The following is a 19,819-nucleotide window of genomic DNA, read 5'->3' as shown; positions in this document are numbered from 1 at the left end:
GGAATATAAGCTCTTTAATAGAACCAAAAATTTTAAAACAACCTAAAGATTACATAAGCTATGAAAATAATAGAGGGTTGACTAGTATTAGGTTTGTAGACTATAAAGAACAAAGTTTAGATGATTTAGAAGCATCCAGTTCAGAGTCAAAAGTAGAAGAAAATAGAAGGCATAGCATATGTGAATTTATGGAAAAATTAGATATAGATAATGAAATAAAACATTATAAGCAAAAGCTAAGCAAAATTCATGATGAATATAAAACCTCTATGATATGCAAATGGGCTGCTATAAGGGAAAGGGAACTCTACTTTAGACGAGAAATATGTAGACTTGAAAATATCAAGAAAGATAGAGAATTAAATGCTAAGAAATTCAGCATTCCAATAAAGAAAAATGACTTTGTGTCAAAACAAATAGATAACAGGGTAAGGGAAGTCCAAAAAGAATTAGAACATAGCAAGGATAAGATAAATGACATAGAAGATAATGATATAAGCGAAGATGAGCAATGGAAAATTAATAATAAGCTCTTACTAGAAAGCTATGAAGAAGAGGATGAAGATACAATTGAGATATGCAGTAATAACTCAATAACTCTCATAAACCCCTTAGAAAATAAAGAGTTGCCTAAAAATAATGCCATAGAAGCAATGGAAATAGATCCAAGTACATCAAAAAGAAGATGAGGTCCTGAAATAAAGATAGAAGGAGAAAGTGAGAGACCAACTAGACAACCAGGAACTTGGCCTCCAGAAAAAGAGGAACCTGCATATAGATATATACCTGGATAATATAAGCATATGGGTTCAAAGAGAAGAGAATTTGAAAAGAAAGTGCAATTCCAGAATTATAAAAGTGATGGTGCTATACTAAATTTAGCAGCACATGATCCTATAGATTGGTCAAATATAATTAGCATATGGAAAGGATTGATAGTCCAAAAGTATATACAAAATCAGCATAATATTGGAAATAGAGTAGAAGATATGATTACATATTTAGAAACATTTTTAGGTGAATCAGTCAAAGTTTTATGGGAACAATGGGTAGAAGCTTTCCCTAACCATTATGCCCAATTAAAAATGGCTGGTAGTAATCCATATAATTTTGCAAATATTATATCAAGCATTGTAATAGGTGAAGATCCTGAATTAGGATTTACTGTTTTACAGAATGAAAGATTAAAAGAAATAGAAAAATTGTCACTGACAAGCTGGAAAGGAATAAAAGAATTTTCTCAACACTATTTGTATAATGCTACTACTGCCAAGCAAGGCTATAACCAAGGTATAGTAGAAAAATATTTTAATAAATTACCAGAGCCTTTAGGTTCTATGATATTAGAAGAATATAAAAAGGAAACTATTGGTAAAGAATATAATATCTCTTAGGCTATAACATTCGTTTTCAACCAGTTAAGAAAAATATGCACGAATATACAAGCCCAAAGATCAATGAAGCAATCAGACTATAATTTTTGCAATAAAATAGTCCAAATACCATTGACATATGGAGAAGAGAGATCTAGAAATAAGAAATATCCTAAGAATTATAAGAAAGGAAATGTAAAGACAAAGAGACGTTATTTCCTTAGAAGATTAGACAATAGAGCTCCATTCCTCCACAAAAGGAATGTAAGAAGATATAATCCTAGAAAAAATTATGATAGTTCATGTAGATGCTTTATCTGTAACTCACCAGATCACTTAAGCAAAACATGTCCTAACAAAGATAAGAAAAGGTATTCCAATAAGCAAGAAGAACAAGAAAAGGTTCAAATAATAGATAGTGTGAATGAAAATATCTTAGTCTGTGATGATGATATAATGGACGATGAATCAATATATTCAATTATAGAGACAGATGAAATAGAATATGATGAAGAAAAAGAATCAAGTGATGAAGAGTTAGACTTAATTGATGAGTTAGCAGGATTAAAGATAGAAATGATGGATCAAATAAACTGTGAACACAATTGGGATCATAATAAAGATGATTCTAATATAAAATGTGTATTTTGCATATATTATCAAGATCCAGCAGAAAGAGCAACATGTAGACTATGTCTAAGATAAGCATGTATGTCATGTCTAAGACAGCAAAGTGAGATGAAAAAAGACTCTGAAGCAAAAATACTTTATGATGAAAATAAAGTGAAATCAGAAAAAGAAGTAATTCTAGAGGAAAAAAGAAACAAATATTTAACCAATATTCCACAAGAATTCCTCATTCCTCGATTAAGTTTTAAAACTGAACAAACTTTGTCAAACTTTACTCATGATATTATAGATCTAATTTGGAAGAAATATGCTGAAAGGCAGTACAAAACCTTTCATGATATACAAAAATACTTTATGAAATTATACCAAGGTAAAGAAAGACATCTAGGAATAATTGTAAATGCAAATACTTTTCCTTTACTTCATCTTGATGATAAATTAATTGTTAAGCCTCATCAAAGATTCTTAATATTGAAGGCTGATATAAATTTAAAATATTTCAGAAGTATACAAAGAAATATTGGAGATGATATATCTCTACAGACTATTATTGATCATGGATTAGTTCATGATATATATGGTACACTTGAAGAAACACTCCAATCAGACTTTGGAATAGCTATCAAAGAAGCTTGTAAGAAATTAGCATGTATTCAAGGAAGATACAAAATTAAGTTTTGTTCTAATCCACCAAAGTTTACACAGCCAATAAGACCAGCATGCCATGATATATATATTACAAAGGGATCATACAAATTTCCTACTACATGGAATTCAGACTCATGGCAAAATTATGAAGAGTTGTTCATAAAAGACACGAATCATGATAATTGGAGAATTTTCAGTGAAGCAAAAGAATTAGAAGGGAATACCAAATTTGCTCCCGAATATTATATGATGTACCAAAATAAAATAATAAAAGTATTCTTGAGAGAATACTATGGAAGATATAGCATAATACAAAGAGAAGTTGGCAGACTAATAAAGCCAAGTTATGGCAAAGAATGCCAATTACAAAAAGAATATCGTGAATTGTTGTCCTGGTATGAAATATGGCAACCTAAAGAAGTGGACAACGAAGAAAATATTAAAGAGTCAATATAGACTCAGTTCAATATCAATATATTCATACAAGAAATATACTCCTTATGTTGATAAGGATTATCAACAATTTGTCCGGGGGAAGAGATACATGCCATGGAGATAATACCGCATGCCTATCCTTGATTTGATGTTTGCAACATCAATCATTCGGGCGTGGAAGACCATACCAAAGAATATCCAGAAGGATACAGTCACACTACTGTGACACACTACTGTAGCCAGGACAATCATTCTCTGTCCAGCTGTCCAGGCAACAGTACAAAGAGATAATTGAAGACGTCAGATGCTTCCTTAATCACGAAGGCTCCTCAATTAAATAATTGAAGACTTAGCCTCGAAGGAACGTCAGAAGATAAGGCTCGCTCCTTCAGACGATAAGAAGGAAGGACGCTCCCTCAGTACTATAAAGGGAGACGCCGGGCGCATTCATTCATTATCGAAACGCCAGACCACCATCGAAGAAAGCTCAGACACCGAAGACACACACTCTTATCCACTCCACCAACTCCACACCCACACACATACACCATGAACATATGATCTCAGAAGCTCTCTGAGAATCAATCCACCATTAGTAGTAATCACCCACTACCGTTGTATCACTCCACTTTGTAAATTAGAGAATAAAGGAGGTCCCCGTGATCATCCTGCGCTTGTAAGGTAATCCCTAAGGTTTGTGCTAAGTGCTTGGGGTTTCCCGAAAGGGAAAGCCGTATGTAAGCTTGCTCTGTGGAAATGAATTAAGCTTTCCTGTTTGAATCCCTGCCTTCCTTTAAGTCCGTTCATATGGGGCGATGTCTCTATGCTAGGGACCCTAGAGGAGAAACCTCTGCGTGTGTTGTTCTCGTGTTAGCCCTGGTAGTGGCGTTTGTAGAGAACCCTGTGTGCGCAGAGAAGTGTTCCCCTTGGGTGGAACTGCCTGGAGAGACGATAGAGCCTGAGTCCTTTGTGTTAGTGGCTGGGGATAGCAAGGGAGTAGACCGGGTTAGTCTAGTTCTGAAGCAAGTTAGTGATGCATACGGTGAGTACCGAGTAGGACTGTCACAAGCATAGTACGCACGACCGGCATAACTTTTGGTCTCGCCAGCCTACAGAAGATCCTTAGAAATAATCCACATAAGCATATTCACTAAGCAAGATTAGCTAATCGCGAAAGCGACATATCAATATTTATATTCGCTAATCACTCGCTCGCTCAGCCAGAGTCAATAAAATATTCATGCGCGAAAGCGACATATCAATATTTATATTCACTAATTGAGCGCTCGCTCATCCAGCGTGCATAAAATATTTGGGATTGAAAGCGACACTTGCCTCGAATAGTGAAGTGGTTGAGCCACTCCCGGTGAGTGCTCGGGTACTGTTCATATCCCGAATTTGAATAGTAACCGCAAATTTGAATAGTGAATCTGAATTTGAATAGTGCTGTGAATAGTAACTTGTGAATTTAAAATTAGAATCTTGAGTTTGAGTTTGAATAACCAGTAGCGTTTTATATATATATATATATATATATATATATGATATAAGATAAGATGGAGCAGCTATACAAAGCTACGTACAAAAGAGATGATAGAAAAACAAGAAATCCTCCAAACACTCGACGACGAAAATGTCGAGACCAGAGAAAAGCTTGGTTGGCGGCTAGGCTAGGTTGCTGAAAATCTGCGAGACGCTAGCGCGAAGGCCTCGCTGTTATGGTCATGTTAGCTTCTTTTATAATTCGTATTTTTTAACTTATTTTTTTCAGTTAAAATAATATTTTTCTCTTATAATAAATTAATTGGAATAATATTTTGACTTTTTTTTTAGCGAAGCGAACCATGCCCATGAGCAGATGTTTCGTGAAAAAACATCTGACTACTGAAGGTAGCGTAGAAGCCTGACGCCGGAGAAAAGAAAAGGTTAACAGTGACCCGTGGAAGATGGTCGAGCTCTTTGAATCTAATCCCTCCATCCTAAATTACAAATCATTCTAATTCTTTAAAGAGTAAATGTCGATGAAATACGTCTGGCAGTCTATCCAGGGGTATACCTACGGTAGTAGATGAATCAGTGGAGATACGCATGAGAGAGCCGGATGGTGACACAGAACGCGAGAGACATCGATTAGATAGGTTCGAGCCGTCAGCTTGACGTAATACCCTACGTCCTGTGTCTTTGTGGATTGCATTACGTATGATCAGATAAAAACAACGGGGTCCCTACCCGCCTTATATAGCTCGGGGGTAGGGTTACAGATCGGTTGTTTCTATCCTGATCGGTTTTACAAGATAAGAAGTTACAGATATTACGGGATCTCACATATCCGAGCAGGTTTCCTAGATCATCGAAGATCTTCACGCAGTCTTGCGAGGCACGCCGACCTGTGTCATGCCTCACACGGTGTCGTCTCGTAGGCTGGGCCTCCACCAGTGGCGTGGCCCATACGCAGTCTTGTGGGCTAGGCCTCCCCTAGCGGCTCGGTCCATGCATAGCTTTGCTGGTATCGAAGGTTATACCCCCACAGCTAGTCCCCGAGCACCTTGCATCTGTTGAGCAACACCGTCCTGAGCTTATTCGAGCTGTTGAGCATGCATCCGAGCTGCTGAACATGCCGTCCGAGCTGTTAGAGCATGCGTCTGAGCTGTCTAAGCATGCGTTCGAGCTATTCGCCTGGTTGCTAGAGCCGAGCACACTCGAAGCCAGGGTTTGTTAGAAGGATGTAAGGAGCTCAAGTAAAAATTTTCAAAGTCTCCACCTTGGGTGAAGTGTGCCCACTTAGGTTCTAGACGTCGAAGTTGGTCGCATGGCGTCCTTGACTTAGTTAGCGCAGAAGAACTTAGCCATTCTGTAGAAGATTAAGTCGAAAAATAAGCATATTCTCCTTGAGGTGAAGTGTGCCCACTTAGTCCCCGAGCCTAGCAGTAGGTGAAGTAGTCACGTGATGCCAGGGTCCAAAGTAATGGTCTTTAGGTGCTAGCCCAGTCCTCAATGTCGCTGGAAACCAGTGTAGAAATAAATATGGTCATCGCAAGATGACGTGTACACACGTAGTCCCCGAGCCTGCTGGAAGATTATGAAGAAATCTTGTAGTAGGGTCAGAGAAAGAAAATATCATGTCATAGCAACACTCATCATTGAATACCAACCCACGTTTAACACGGTTTGACGCGACGACCCACCAGGCCCACTCAGCGGCCCAGTGGCATACGGAGACATCGGAAGAGAATGCGACGCGGCGGGCGTGGTTTCCCAAAACCCTTGGAAGGCAGAGGGTCAGGGGTCAAACCGTTATAAGAGTGCCGCGACCCCGAGGCACATTCCCCACTTTCTTTCTGCCACTTCAGGTTCTTCCTTGCTCCCACACCACTTCGCCTGGCAACTACTCTGCCATTATAGCAACCGCAAGCGTGCCGCCTCCTCTAGGCGACGGATCTGCTAGATGGCACCCGAAAGAAACCACGGCAGTTCGAGTAGATCATCATGCGAGCTCAATCGTGCCGAGGAATGGGTGGGGTCCATCAGTAACGAGGCGGCGCTCAATCGGTTGGTGGAGGATGGCGTGCTACCTGATAGGGTGACGGCGGGATGGCTTTCGGCTCGTGGTGAAAGCTTTTCGACTCCTCGCGATGATGAATTAGTAGTTTTTGAAGATTATTTCTATTGCGGATTTGGCGTTCCAATCCATCCGTTTCTCCGTGGATTGATTGACTATTACAAAATTAGTCTTTGCAATCTGGGCTCGAATTCCATCCTTCATGTCTCTATCTTCATCCATTTCTGTGAGGCTTATCTTGGCATTCTTCTGCATTTCGACCTCTTCCGCCACTTTTTCTGTTTGAAAGCCCGAGGGGGTCTGGATCTAGGATCGTAGGCAGCGCGTACTTGTAGCTTTGGGATAGGATGGTTGGCCAATACATCGCCACTCCATTGAACACAAACGTGAAGTATTGGGCGCAGTGATGGTTCTACATGCCACAGGGGAACACTATGTGGCATGCGACATTGATCAGATTCCCGTGAGCAGCACCAAGTGGTCAGAGAGACCTAGTGTCAATGGGGTAGAGCAAGTGACGGAGTTGTTGGCACTGATCGACCGAAAAAGGGTGGATGGGGTCATAGTGGTGACAAACTTCACTTTTTGGTGATGCTAGCACAACAAGGAGAGAGCACATCCCAGATATGAATTCCGGGGAGATACTAATGGGACTCGTGAGGTGCCCAAGCCGATTAATCGGGATGAAGTCATACGGCGAATTAGGGTGTTGTTTAACCTCGTAGGGCGTCGTAAGATCAACGATCAGTAGAGGGCCTTCAGTGTAGGGACCCTGCCACCACGGGTAAGAGCCTTCTTTTTAGTTTTGGTTGATCCCTTATCTTGTTGCAATTGCAATATACTCCATTGTTTTCTTGAAGATTCATGGGTAGGATCGGTCGGTATACTTCTCGGTGGTGCCATCAGCTGACTAGCCAAGGGGTGTTGATGCCCGGTCGAGCCATCCTCAGTGTCGATCTAGCCCGGAGGCTGGTGGGGATAGCTCGACCGACCTTGATGGCGAAGATTAAAATGAGCGGACGCCGTATGTCTATGAGAAGCTCCAGGGGAAGCGGCCAGCTGGTGTGGAGTCGTCCCTGAAAAGAAAAAAATAGCTGCATTGTCTCGCCGTGAAGAGAGGCTGGTAACCATTGGCGTGTCCACCTAGCCTTGAAGATGGCAGGTGGTGATGTCAAGCTCATCGAATGACGATGAACAAGCGGTGCCTCCTTCATCGAGGGCCGTGACACCCCCACCATCTACGCCGGTTGGGGTAGAGATGCAGGAGAGGCGATGGCCACAGGGGGCTACAGCAACAATGCCTGATAGCACGCGGGTGGCACCAGCAGTAGTAGCTCATGTGGCGCTATCAATGATAGGCTAGATGGCTACCGCAATCCTAGAGACCACGTGGATGACTCCAGTGGAAGCAGCGCAGGCGACCACGGCGATCCCCGAGGCCACGCGAGCGACTCCGGTGGCAGGAGTAGAGGCGCTGGGCAGTTCGGCTGCTGGGTAGACTGCTTCTAGGCAGGGATGCAAGTTTCATGCTATGTAGCAGGAGTCCCAGTTGTAAGTGCTTTATTTATTTGCCATATTCCTTCGACACGGTGGTATGCTTCTTGATGATTTTTTTGTTGTAGTGCAGAGTCGATGGAGGTCATGTATCCATCGGATGCTGATGACGGAAGGCACACAGAGGAGCCGATAGCTCCCCATGACAAGCAAGCACAGGCTAGGGCAGATCTGGTCGCCCCCACCGTGGAGCAACCGATGGTTGCGGAACCAACCGCCCCAACTATGGAGAAGCCCTCAACAACTAGACCGACCTCACCTGGCGAAGGATTGCATGACAAGGGTGATCCTAGTGTAGAGGAGGCGTGGGATGCTGCGACAACGTCGAGTGGCCTTACCGGAGTAGGTATGGAGCTTGCGGGGGATGCATCGAGCAGTGGGGCGCAATGTCCACCCACAGTTAATGAACAAGCATAGTCTGCAGTAGCGTCAATGGTGGGAGAGGTGCTCGGACGCTCTGTCCGAGCACGGCGATAGCCAAGGAGGGCACCTTTGTCAATGGGCGCCGTGGAGATCGAAGAGATAGTGCGGGAGCCCACCCAGCCACCCCAACTCCTCCGCACGGTCATTCAGCGTGGCAAAGAGTGTGAGATGTTGGAGGAGGTAGAGGCGAGCACGGAGACAAAGAAGCTGAGGGCTGATCTAACATTGATGATGGGCCGTATTGAGGTAAGACTGAAGAGATCTTCTTTGTCCTTTAAATAGCATAGTCTGTTAATCCGTTTGCCCGCTGCAGAATGTGATGAAGGTATCTGAGCAGTGCCGGTAGCAGTTAGAGGAGATGGCTCTGGTACTGGAGGAGAACAAGAGTCTACAAGCATCGCTAAAATACCTCTAGGTGTGCCTGCTCCAAGAGCGCCACCGTAGGGAAGACCTGGAGGTGAAGGTTCTGGCGTTGGAGAAGGAGCGCCAACAAATAGAGGTGGAGAGCTAGTCGATGGCCGAGCAACTCAGTCGTAGCACTGATCGGCAGAAAGGTAGGTCTCAAAATTTTGCTTTGGTGGTATTCAGCATTGTGAGACATCTGACTATTATGCACAACACTGGAGATGGAGCTCAGCCTTTCCTAGGAGGCCTTCGGCCAGATTCTGGAGGCAAAGGAGAAAACAAAGGAGAAGATCGAGAAAATCACTGAAGATCTTCGATGTGAGTGTTTTCATGCTATTTTGACTTGTGCGGTGTCGGGTATCGGTATTAGGGATACCCGATGAAGGGATCTAAGGACCGTAGACGACAAACTCACCTAGATAATCGAGGATGTATTTCAGTCTCAACCAACCCCGAAGGGACAGTTTCTGCCTCCCTAGACCCCTTAGGCATGGGCCCCGTGTCACCCGACCCCAAGGATACGGGAGCCGTCTTGCCCGACCCTAAGAGCACAGGCCCCGTGTTGCCCAACCCTGAGGACACGGGCTCCGTGTCACCTGACCCCAAGGGTATGGGAGCCATCTCGCCTGACCCTGAGGGCACAGGCTCTATCCCACCTGACCCCGAGGGCACAGGCTCCGTCTCACCCGATGAGGACCCATACCCCTTCCAACCACTATGGGTCTAAGGGTATGACCCTAGGGTCAAACTTTTGATACCAGGAGGAAAGCGTGCATGTCTTGACATGACCCGTGGCCATGTTAGGACATGCTCGGGGGTTCGCATTACCAACAGTGATGGGTGCATACTCATTGTGCTACCTAAGCCCTGTACGGCCGCTGACAGGCACGTCGGTTCACCACATCATTTGCTAGGACAGGATGGGATGCCATGACTAGCTAATGACGTCGGGGCATGGCACCAGTGGTGAACAAGAGCCTGACATGGAGCCATCCCCATCACCATCTACAGCATCGGCCAAACCCACCTAAAGAAAAAGAAGGACGCGATGGCCTTGGAGGCCTACTTCTCCCTCACTTTTCCCCTTTCCTCTCTTTCTCTCTCCCTATAACCTGCACCTTCCCTTTCACCTATAAAAGGGAAAGCAGGATGCCCCATGAGAAGGGGAGCACACAACTGAACGAGCTCAACAAGATTCAACTCCGTTTCGATCCTTTCACCAGAGACTAGGGACCTTCTCCCTCTCTCGCCCATTTGTAACCCCTACTACAAACTAGTGCTGGTAACACGAGCAGTAGCAGACTGAACGTAGGGACATTTCACCTGAACCAGTATAAATCCTTGTGTCCTCTAAGCACACCATCTAGGCCAGATGCACAGATACAAATTTACTAGCTGGTGGTTCAAAACACCGACAGTTGGCGCGCTAGGTAGGGGCTTTTTACACGTCTCGACGTCCACATCAGGCCTCGGATGGCTAGTCTCAACGTCAGCTGAGTCCTAGGAGCACACATGAGCTTTGGGAACCTACACTTCATCATCATGATGGAGGGAGAGTTGGTGTAGGCCCCCACTGTCGTCCAGCCTCTCCACTCCACCGGCCTCAACACGATCATCGAGGCGCTTGAGGACCTGCAGCTTCACGCGTCGGAGGCCCATGCCTCCAGCAGCAACCATCTTCTCAGCTTTGATTACATGAGGCTAGAGCGCTAGCTCGATGCCTACCTAGGACCCTAACCATCTCGGGTGGATCTGCGCTGCCTCACCTTCTCGTTCGCCAATGCCATGACATAGCTTATCGGAGGGGAAGCACTCTCCATGGAATACCTCATCCGGAGCGCCCCAGCAGCATTCCTGTTCAGTCTGCGCAATGCTACAGGGACCATTGGCCACCCCGTGGCGCAGCGCATGCACCTATCCCCTATGAATGATGAGTTCGTGGGGATGACCGAATACATCGTGGAATCTTTCCACGACCTTCTCATGGAAGATTTAGAGTCGCTCTCTGACTCTAACTCTATCAGGGGGAGACATCACCCCTCGTGAGAATGTTTTATGGTAGGTACCGCTGAGGGACGCGTCAAAAGTGTCCACAAGGGAGGGGCAACCCCACCAAATGACCTCGATGATGAGGTCGAGGAAGATGTAGGGGCCCTTCCTCGCATGCGGGCGAAACAGTTAAGGGCGCGATACTAGGAGCTCGAGGATGCATGACTCCAGCTAGAGCAGAAGCACGCCAAGCTTGAGCAAGAGATCAAGCATCGTAGAGACGGTGGGCGTGCACGCACCAGGCCCATGACGTGAACCGGAGAATCATTGAAGACGATGGATCCCTCCCACACTTCGCCCGAGCAAGCCAGAACATCACTGCTATGATGGCCATGCTCTGAGGGCTCTCGAAGCCCATGACACCCGAGGATCGATGGGCCCATCGTGAGATCCACACGCTTCTCGAGCGCACTGTGGTGCAGCAGGCAGAGAGCTTGCTGTCTCAGTGACGCGAGCTTGATGCTAGTCAACATGCACCCTCGGGAAGACATGTCAAGAAGTGTCTGTCTACCAGGCACCGCGTGGTGGCGGGGGGCATGCCGTGGCCCTAGTGCATGAGCGTCTTGGCCTTAATCGTGATGCACGAAACACCCTAGATGCCCGTTGGCGTGGACAAAGCGACAAGAGAGAGGAAGCCAATCGTGGCTACCACGCTCGTTGTGGCAGACGCTATGACAGCGGCGAGGACCGGAGCCCATGCCCCAACTTGATGGGACCTCTGGCCTTCGGCCGACACATCCTCAACGCTGTGTTCCCACTACAGTATCGACTGCCAACCAACATCCTGAAATACTTCGAGAAAATGAACCCCAGACTATGGCTTGATGATTATCGGCTTGCTTGCCAAGCCGGTGGAGCGGATAGTGACCATTTCATTATCTGCAACCTCCCATTGTTCCTGGCCGATTTGGCGCGAACATGGTTGGTGCACCTTCTGTCCAACTAGATTTAAAGTTGGGCGGACCTAAAGGAGATTTTCATGGGAAACTTCCAGGGCACCTACGCGCATCCTGGGAACCCGTGGGATCTCAAAAACTATCGATAGAAGTCTGAGGAAACTCTTCATGAGTACATCCGACGCTTCTCCCAACAGTGCAATGAGCTGCTCGACGTTGCCGACGCCGACGTTATAGGAGCCTTCCTGTTTGTCGACATAGAATTTTCACCTCCGTGCCGAGGACACACGTAGCAAGCTGGAAGGGTCCGCTCAATGGAGCAGATCCGCCTAGTTTCAGCGCAAGGGTGGTCGATCCTACGCAATCCTCCCAAGACGTGCCAGTCAATTTGACCCTGCAATTGACAAGGAGAGAAAGCTTATCAGTAATTAAGGGTGGAATGTGCTGGTGTTGCCAGACAGTCCCGAATGTGCGGCTCTGAGAGCCGATATGAGAGGAAATCAACTAAATAGTTGATCCCAGCATGTTCACAAGAATGAATTGATTAAAGCTCGTGGGGTTGTATAAGAAGGATCGGTTATCATTCAAGATAAATGTTGTTTAAGAAAATATTGATCAATGGCAATAAGATATCAATGATGATTGGTTTATATTGAGCCAATGATTACAAGTAACCGAACTCCTTTTATTTAAAGAAACAACTCAACACTTCTTAACCATTTAATAAAGGTAAATCTAATGAACATGTTAGATCTCATCTATTACCATAACCAGTGGGGCATGAGGCAGAATCATGCAGGCCATAGAAACAATAATAGGCTCGACGACCCTAACTCATTACTAATATCAGTGGGGCATGAGGCAGAATCATACAGGCCATAATACCATAACAAGATCATGGGGCTAACACATCTTTCAACCTATCTCTACTTCAATGATCTCGTAATCTGAACTGTTCGTGAAAGCATTCGATATCGGCTAAATAGCCGATTCAGGCATAGCGCACAGTTAAGGTCATGCCTTCTTAGGAACAGGTCTACTAACTAACGATCCCCACTCCACGGTGCCAACAGTGGGGTGAGAGGCAGAATCCCACAGGCCGTGATGACGGGCCATGGAACGGTTTTCATTAACTAATAGATCTACTCAAGATCGGACATGCCTTAACCGCATGCTATGCACGATTAAGATTGACGCAAAACAGCCGATAAAAAACATAACTCATCGCTTAAGATGTAGATTAGATCAGTTTTAGATTAGCAAACGATGAGTTGAACAAGATATAAGGCCGATCCAGATCAATCTCAATCGGGCAGAGTGATATTGCTGTAATTAGATAAACAATGAAAGCAATAAGCAATATCGGTAACTTAATGAATCTACCAAAGACTACCACACTAAAGTAGAGCCGATAACTTGACCTTGATCTAATTCAAGCAGTGGGGTGTGAGGCAGAATCATACAGGCCATACTTGAATTAGACAAGAATCGATAACTAGCATATACTAGAGTCACAGTGGGGGTCGACTGGATCGATGCAGCCATATGAACAGAGGTATAAACCATGACGGTACTTACAGACAAGCAGTGGGGGTCAACCGGATTGACGTAGCCGTACTCGCTAAAGAACTCGCCGAGATCTACTCTACTCCTACTCCTAAGGGGTGGCCGGAGCTGAAAAAAGTAATTGACTTTGTATTTGATTGATTGTTCTTTTTTACAATGGCCGGGGGTTTATATTTATACCCCTGGGCTAATGACTCCTAACTGTTCATAATGTACAAGTCTTGTCTCAAAAGAAATATCTAAATAAAAGGAAATATTAAGATACATGGACTCTAGCTTTCCCTTGTGTAGAATCCTTGCCAATAAAACCTCTTTGACTGACGCATCCTTTCTTGTTCGGCTCAACCGGCAAAGCCCTGGAAGTATATTACCTTGCTAATGAATATACGTATATTCCTAATAGCCAAACAAGCAAGCCTGGTGATCACGTATATGCATATATATCTCCTTTGCTTTAGTTAGCATCCACGTCAAGCCCCATATGTACGTGTCTCTTTTATTTGCTTGCCTCTTCCTTGCATGTCATTTAAATTTCCTTGTGCAGCCCGACCGGATAATATAAAAATACTATCTTTCTCAAATATCTAAGTCGGACTCCTTTCTTTTCCCATCTCCTTGCATCGTCTGCTTTCTCTCATCTGGCCGAGCCTAGATATGACAATTATTGCAAGGTACATATGGTATGCATCTTGCATGTATACGTATCTTAATTCAGACACGTATCTTAATTTAACCATCTTGTCTAGACACATATCCAAATTCAGCCATTTTGCTTGCTTGTCCCCGCTATAAGTATGATCTAGCTAGCATGCATTCCTTGAATTGGCCTTTTAAACTCAATACTCATCCAATTATCAGCTTTCTTCTGTAGTCTTTCATTGGCAATAACATTACCAAATTTTGGTGTCAACACTATCTGAGATCACCTGTGAGTCCCTGGTTCACAAGCTGGGACACAAGGGCCAGCGAACCCCTAAGGAGCTCCTCGACATCGCCATTAGCCACGTCTTGGGCGAGAAGGTGGTCAGAGTAATTTTTGACCATCCCAAGGGCAAGGCAAAGCGGGACAAGGATGCCAGCGAAGGCGCCTCCATCTACCCCAATAAGAAGAACAAGCAGTGGCACAAGGGCTCGCTCATGGCCGCTGCTAACCACAAAGGGGGTCGAAAGCCCACTGAGGGTACCCCAGACCACTTCGAGAAGTTGCTCGAAGGGCCATGCCCAAACCATACCTTCCCCATCAAGCACCTATACAAAGACTGCACCCTAATGAAGTGGTTCCTGTTTGGTGTCTCCAATAAGATGATGCCGAGGGGAAGGATGATGACTTTTCAATGCCGGATGGCTACCTCATGATCTTTAGGGGGTCGGTGGCCTATGACTCAAAGCACCGCTAGAAGCTTGCGTGCCGCGAGGTCTATACGGCTGAGCAAGCCACACCTTCCTTCCTCTGATGGTTGGAGTCCACCATCACCTTTGATCAGACTGCCCACCCAGAAAGCGTCCCATAGTCAAAAAGATACCCGCTCATGGTCGACTCGATCGTCGACATGAAGTGGCTCACCAAGGTGCTGATGGATGGAGGCAGTGGCCTCAACATCATGTATGTTGAGACGCTCGATGCCATGGGCATCAACCGATCACGCATCCGGTCGACTAGGGTGCCTTTTCCATGGCATCATGCCTAGAAAGTATGCCGTGCCACTTGGGCAGATCGATCTGCCCATCACCTTTAGGAATCCAACCAATTATAGGATAGAGACCCTTACCTTCGAGGTGGTCGGGTTCCACGGGACCTACCACGCCATCCTAGGACGTCCATGCTACATGAAGTTCATGGTCATCCCCAACTACACCTATCTAAAGTTGGAGATGCTGGGTCCGCGCAGGGTCATCACCGTCGGCACCTCCTTCCAGCGTGCCTACGAGTGCGATGTCGAGTGCTGCGAACATGCCGTGACAATTGTCGCCTCTAGAGAGCTCACGGCCATCCGAGAGGAGATCGTCGAAGAAGCACTCGACCCCAAATGGTCAGCCAGGTCTTTCGAGCCCATGGAGGGCGCTAAGGAGGTCCTTATAGACCCCAGCAGCCTTGAGGGCAAAGTGGTGCGCATCGGCACCACGTTTTCCTCCAAATAGGAAAGCGCGGTCATCAACTTCCTCTGCGCCAATGGAGACAACTTTGCGTGGAGACCCTCGGACATGCCAGGCGTTCTGAGAGAAGTCACCGGGCACGCCTTGAAGATTAGTCTAGGCTCTAAGCCAGTGAAGCAGCGCCTATGTCGCTTCGACGAGGAGAAGCGCAGGGCCATCGGCAAGGAGATTGTCAAGCTTTTGGCGGACGGATTCATCAAGGAAGTGTATCACCCCGAGTGGTTAGCCAATCCCGTTCTTATAAGAAAAAGGAGTGGGAAATGGAGAATGTGTGTTGATTACACGGGTCTCAACAAAGCGTGTCCAAAGGATCTGTTTCCTTTGCCACACATAGACCAAGTAGTTGACTCGACCTCAGGGTGCAAAACTATCGATACGGAATTTCGTCCCGTGCCGAGGACACATAAGCAAGCTAGAAGGGTCCGCTCGATGGAGCTAGAGATCCACCTAGCTTCAGCGTAGGGATGGTCGATCCTGTGCATTCCTCTCGAGACGCGCCAGTTAATTTGACCCTGCAATTGACAAGGAGAGAAAGCTTATCAGTAATTAAGGGCGAAACATGCCGGTGTTGCCAGATAGTCCCGAATGTGCGACTCTGAGGGTTAAAGCTCATGGGGTTGCGTAAGAAGAATCGGTTATCATTCAGGATGAATATCATTCTTTAAACAAATATTGGTCAATAGCAATAAGATATTAACAATAATTAGCTCATACTAAGCCAATGACTGCAAGTAACCGAACTCCTTTATAAAGAAACAGTTCATCATCATTCAACCAATTAATAAAAATAAATCTAATGATCATATTAGATTTCATCTATCGCTATGACCAGTGGGGCATGAGGCAGAATCATGCAGGCCATAGAAACAACAATAGACTCGATGACCCTAACTTATTACTAATATCAGTGGGGCATGAGGCAGAATCATGTAGGCCATAATACAATAATAAGATCATGGGGCTAACACATCTTTCAACCTATCGCTACTTCAATGATCTCGTGATGCGAACTGTTCGTGAAAGCGCTCGATATCGGCTAAAACAGCCGATTCAGGCGTAGCGCATAGTTAAGGTCAAGCCCTATCAGGAACAAATCTACCAAATAACGATCCCCACTCCATGGTGCTAATAGTGGGGTGTGAGGCAGAATGACACAGGCCGTGACAACGGGCCATGGAACAGTTTTCGCTAGTCAATAGATCTACTCAAGACCAAACACGTCTTAACCGCACGCTATGCACGATCAAGATTGATGTAAAACAGCCGATAAAACATAACTCATCGTTTAAAGTACAGAATAGATCAGTTTTATATTAACAAATAATGGGTTAAAAAGGATATAAGGTCGATCTAGATCAATTCCAATCGGGCGAAGTGATATTGTTGTAATTAAATAAATAATGGAAGGAATAAGCAATATTGGTAACTTAATGAATCTATCCGAAGGAACGCCACCCTTAGATACAGCCAATAACTTGACCTTAATCTAGTTCGAGCAGTGGAGGTCGACTAGATCGATGCAGCCGTACTTAAACTAGACAAGAGTTGATAACTAACTCATACTAGAGTCGTAGTGGAGGTCGACTAGATCGATGCAGCCGTACGAACAGAGGTATAAGCCATGACGGTACTTATAGACAAGCAGTGGAGGTCGACTAGATCAATGCAGCTGTACTTGCTGAAGAACTCACCGAGATCTACTCTACTCCTACTCCTAAGGGGTGGCCGGAGCCAAAAAAAGTAAATAACTGGTATTTGATTGATTGTGTGTCCTTTACAATAGCCGAGGTTTGATATTTATACCCGGGACCTACGTATGACTCCCATCTAAGCATGACTCATCACAATCTTTGGCCCTAAGAGAAAACATTCCTAATTTAACATAACTTGGACTCTAATCTTTCCCTTTTTATAGAGTGCATCATGTCTTGTCCTGGCGCCGATCGTAGCCTTTATCATTATCTACCGGCGCTGCCTGAAGAAAGCCGATTCTGGTGCTACATTCGAATCAGCTAATTCCAATATGCACGCAATTGATTCCCTGCTGACATGATCTTGGGAGCTTTCGAGTCTCTGTGACTCTTCTTCCAAATTTTGGTGTAAACAAAAACCCTTTGCTTCCTTGATGCATACTCTAGGTACCATCAAATCACGATGAAAGAGTCTGACCAACTCGTGACGTCTTTCATCACACCGTTCAGATCATTCTGCTACATTATAATGCCATTCGGTCTAAAAACGTAGGGGATACATATTAACGTTGTATGCTCAAGTGTTTCAGGGACCTCATCGGGCAAACTAGTGAGGCCTACATGGATGATGTTGTGGTCAAGTCTAAACAGGCTGACTAGCTCATATCCGACCTAGAGCATACCTTCATGAAACTATGAGCAAATGGCATCAAACTCAACCCTAAGAAATGCATTTTCGAGGTCCCGAGGGGTATGCTACTGGGTTTTATCGTCTCCGAGCGTGGCATCAAAGCCAACCCAGAGAAGATCTCAGCCATCATGAGGATGGGCCTGATTTAGAACATAAGGGGGTACAATGAGTTATAGGGTGCCTCACCGCGCTCAGCTGCTTTATCTCATGCCTCGGCAAATGAGGTCTCCCCCTCTATCGTCTTCTAAAGATAGCCGACCATTTCGAACCCAAGGCCCAGGAGGCACTTGACAAGGTCAAGTAGCTCCTGACAAAGGCCTCGATCTTGGTCCCCCCAGTCAATGGGGAACTGCTTCTACTCTACATTACGGCCACCATGCAAGTGGTCAGCACCGCCCTAGTGGTAGAGCGGGAAGAAGAGGGACACGCCCTCAAAGTATAGCGTCCCGTGTACTTTGTTAGAAAGGTCTTGTCCAATTCTAAGACTCTCTACCCCCAAATCCAGAAACTCCTGTACACCATCCCTATCGCCAAGAGGAAGTTGCGTCACTACTTTGAATCACACCCGGTGACGGTCATGACGTCCTTCCCTCTCGGTGAGGTCATCCAAAGCCAGGATGCCATAGGAAGAATCACAATGTGGGCACTCGAGCTGAGGGGTCAAGGCATTTTGTATGCCCCTCGGATGGCCATCAAGTCCCAAGTGCTAGCCGATTTCATCGTAGAATGTACTAAGATCCAAATGCCACTAGCAGCCGTCGACCAAGAGTACTGGACGATGTACTTCGACTGATCGCTGATGAAGAAAGGCACTAGCGTGGGGCTAGTCTTTGTTTCGCCCCTTGGGGTATGCATGAGGTACATGGTTCACATCCATTTCCCTGACTCCAACAGTGTGGTCGAGTATGAGGCACTCATCAATGGCCTACAAATCACCATCGAGTTCGGCATCCAACGGCTTGATGTCTAAGGCGACTCCCAGCTAGTCATTGACCAAGTCATGAAGGAGTCAAGCTACCACAATGCCAAGATGGCTATGTATTGCTGAGAAGTCCGCTAGCTAGAGGACAAGTTCGACGGTCTCAAGCTCAAACACATCCTGAGGTGGCTCAACAAAGCAGCTGACGCACTGGCAAAGATGGCGACTGGTCGAGAGCTGGTGCTGACGAGCATTTTTGCCAGTGACCAGTACAAGCCCTCATTCTGCTATGAGGAGCCAGAATGGACTAGTGATAGGCCATTGACCCTGGGCTCGAGGGCTGACCAACCCTTAGCTCTCCCTGACCTTGAGGTCATGGAGATTGACACAGACCTAGTGGCAAAGCCTGACTCTCTTGCTGACTAGAGGATGCCTTACCTTGATTACCTCCTCCGTGAGGTGCTACTGATGGAGAAAATGGAGGCCTAGGAGCTTGCACATCGTGCCAAGTCCTTTGTCGTTATTGAGGGGGAGCTCTACAAGCAAAGCCACATCAAGATCCTACAGCGCTGCATCCCCATCAAACAAGGGAAGCAGTTGCTGAGAGACATCCATGGTGGGGTCTATAGGCACCATGATGCACCTAGGACCCTAGTCAAAAATGCATTCCAACATGGCTTCTATTGGCCGACCATAGTAGTTGATGCTGAACAAATTGTGTGCACCTACGAAGGGTGTCAATACTACATTCGGCAAACCCACCTGCCGACCTAAGCATTCCAAACGATCCCCATCACGTGGTCATTCGTGATCTGGGGGCTTGATG

General features: G+C 45.8%; 1 long non-coding RNA gene and 1 pseudogene across 3 annotated transcripts in view; both read left to right on the top strand.

Annotated features, from left to right (window-relative positions):
* The first annotated feature begins 269 nt into the window (after positions 1-269).
* Positions 270-2,298, top strand: LOC136470223 (uncharacterized; annotated as a pseudogene).
* Positions 2,299-3,532: 1,234 nt separating this feature from the next.
* Positions 3,533-19,819, top strand: part of LOC136477603 (uncharacterized) — a 59,706-nt gene continuing 43,419 nt past the window's right edge. The window contains exons 1-6 of one of the 3 annotated variants that reach the window (XR_010764052.1): positions 3,533-3,767; positions 4,920-8,196; positions 8,273-8,868; positions 8,936-9,176; positions 9,260-9,345; positions 17,608-17,722. This is a non-coding gene — a long non-coding RNA (uncharacterized lncRNA). Of the gene's footprint in view, positions 3,768-4,919; positions 8,869-8,935; positions 9,346-17,607; positions 17,723-19,819 lie in introns of those variants that run through there. The other 2 variants (XR_010764050.1, XR_010764051.1) reach the window with 2 other exon arrangements.

Source organism: Miscanthus floridulus, chromosome 8 (assembly GCF_019320115.1).
Source record: "Miscanthus floridulus cultivar M001 chromosome 8, ASM1932011v1, whole genome shotgun sequence".
Lineage (NCBI taxonomy): Eukaryota > Viridiplantae > Streptophyta > Magnoliopsida > Poales > Poaceae > Miscanthus > Miscanthus floridulus.
The sequence above is the reverse complement of the archived record's forward strand: the minus strand, read 5'-3'. Positions and strand labels throughout refer to the sequence as shown.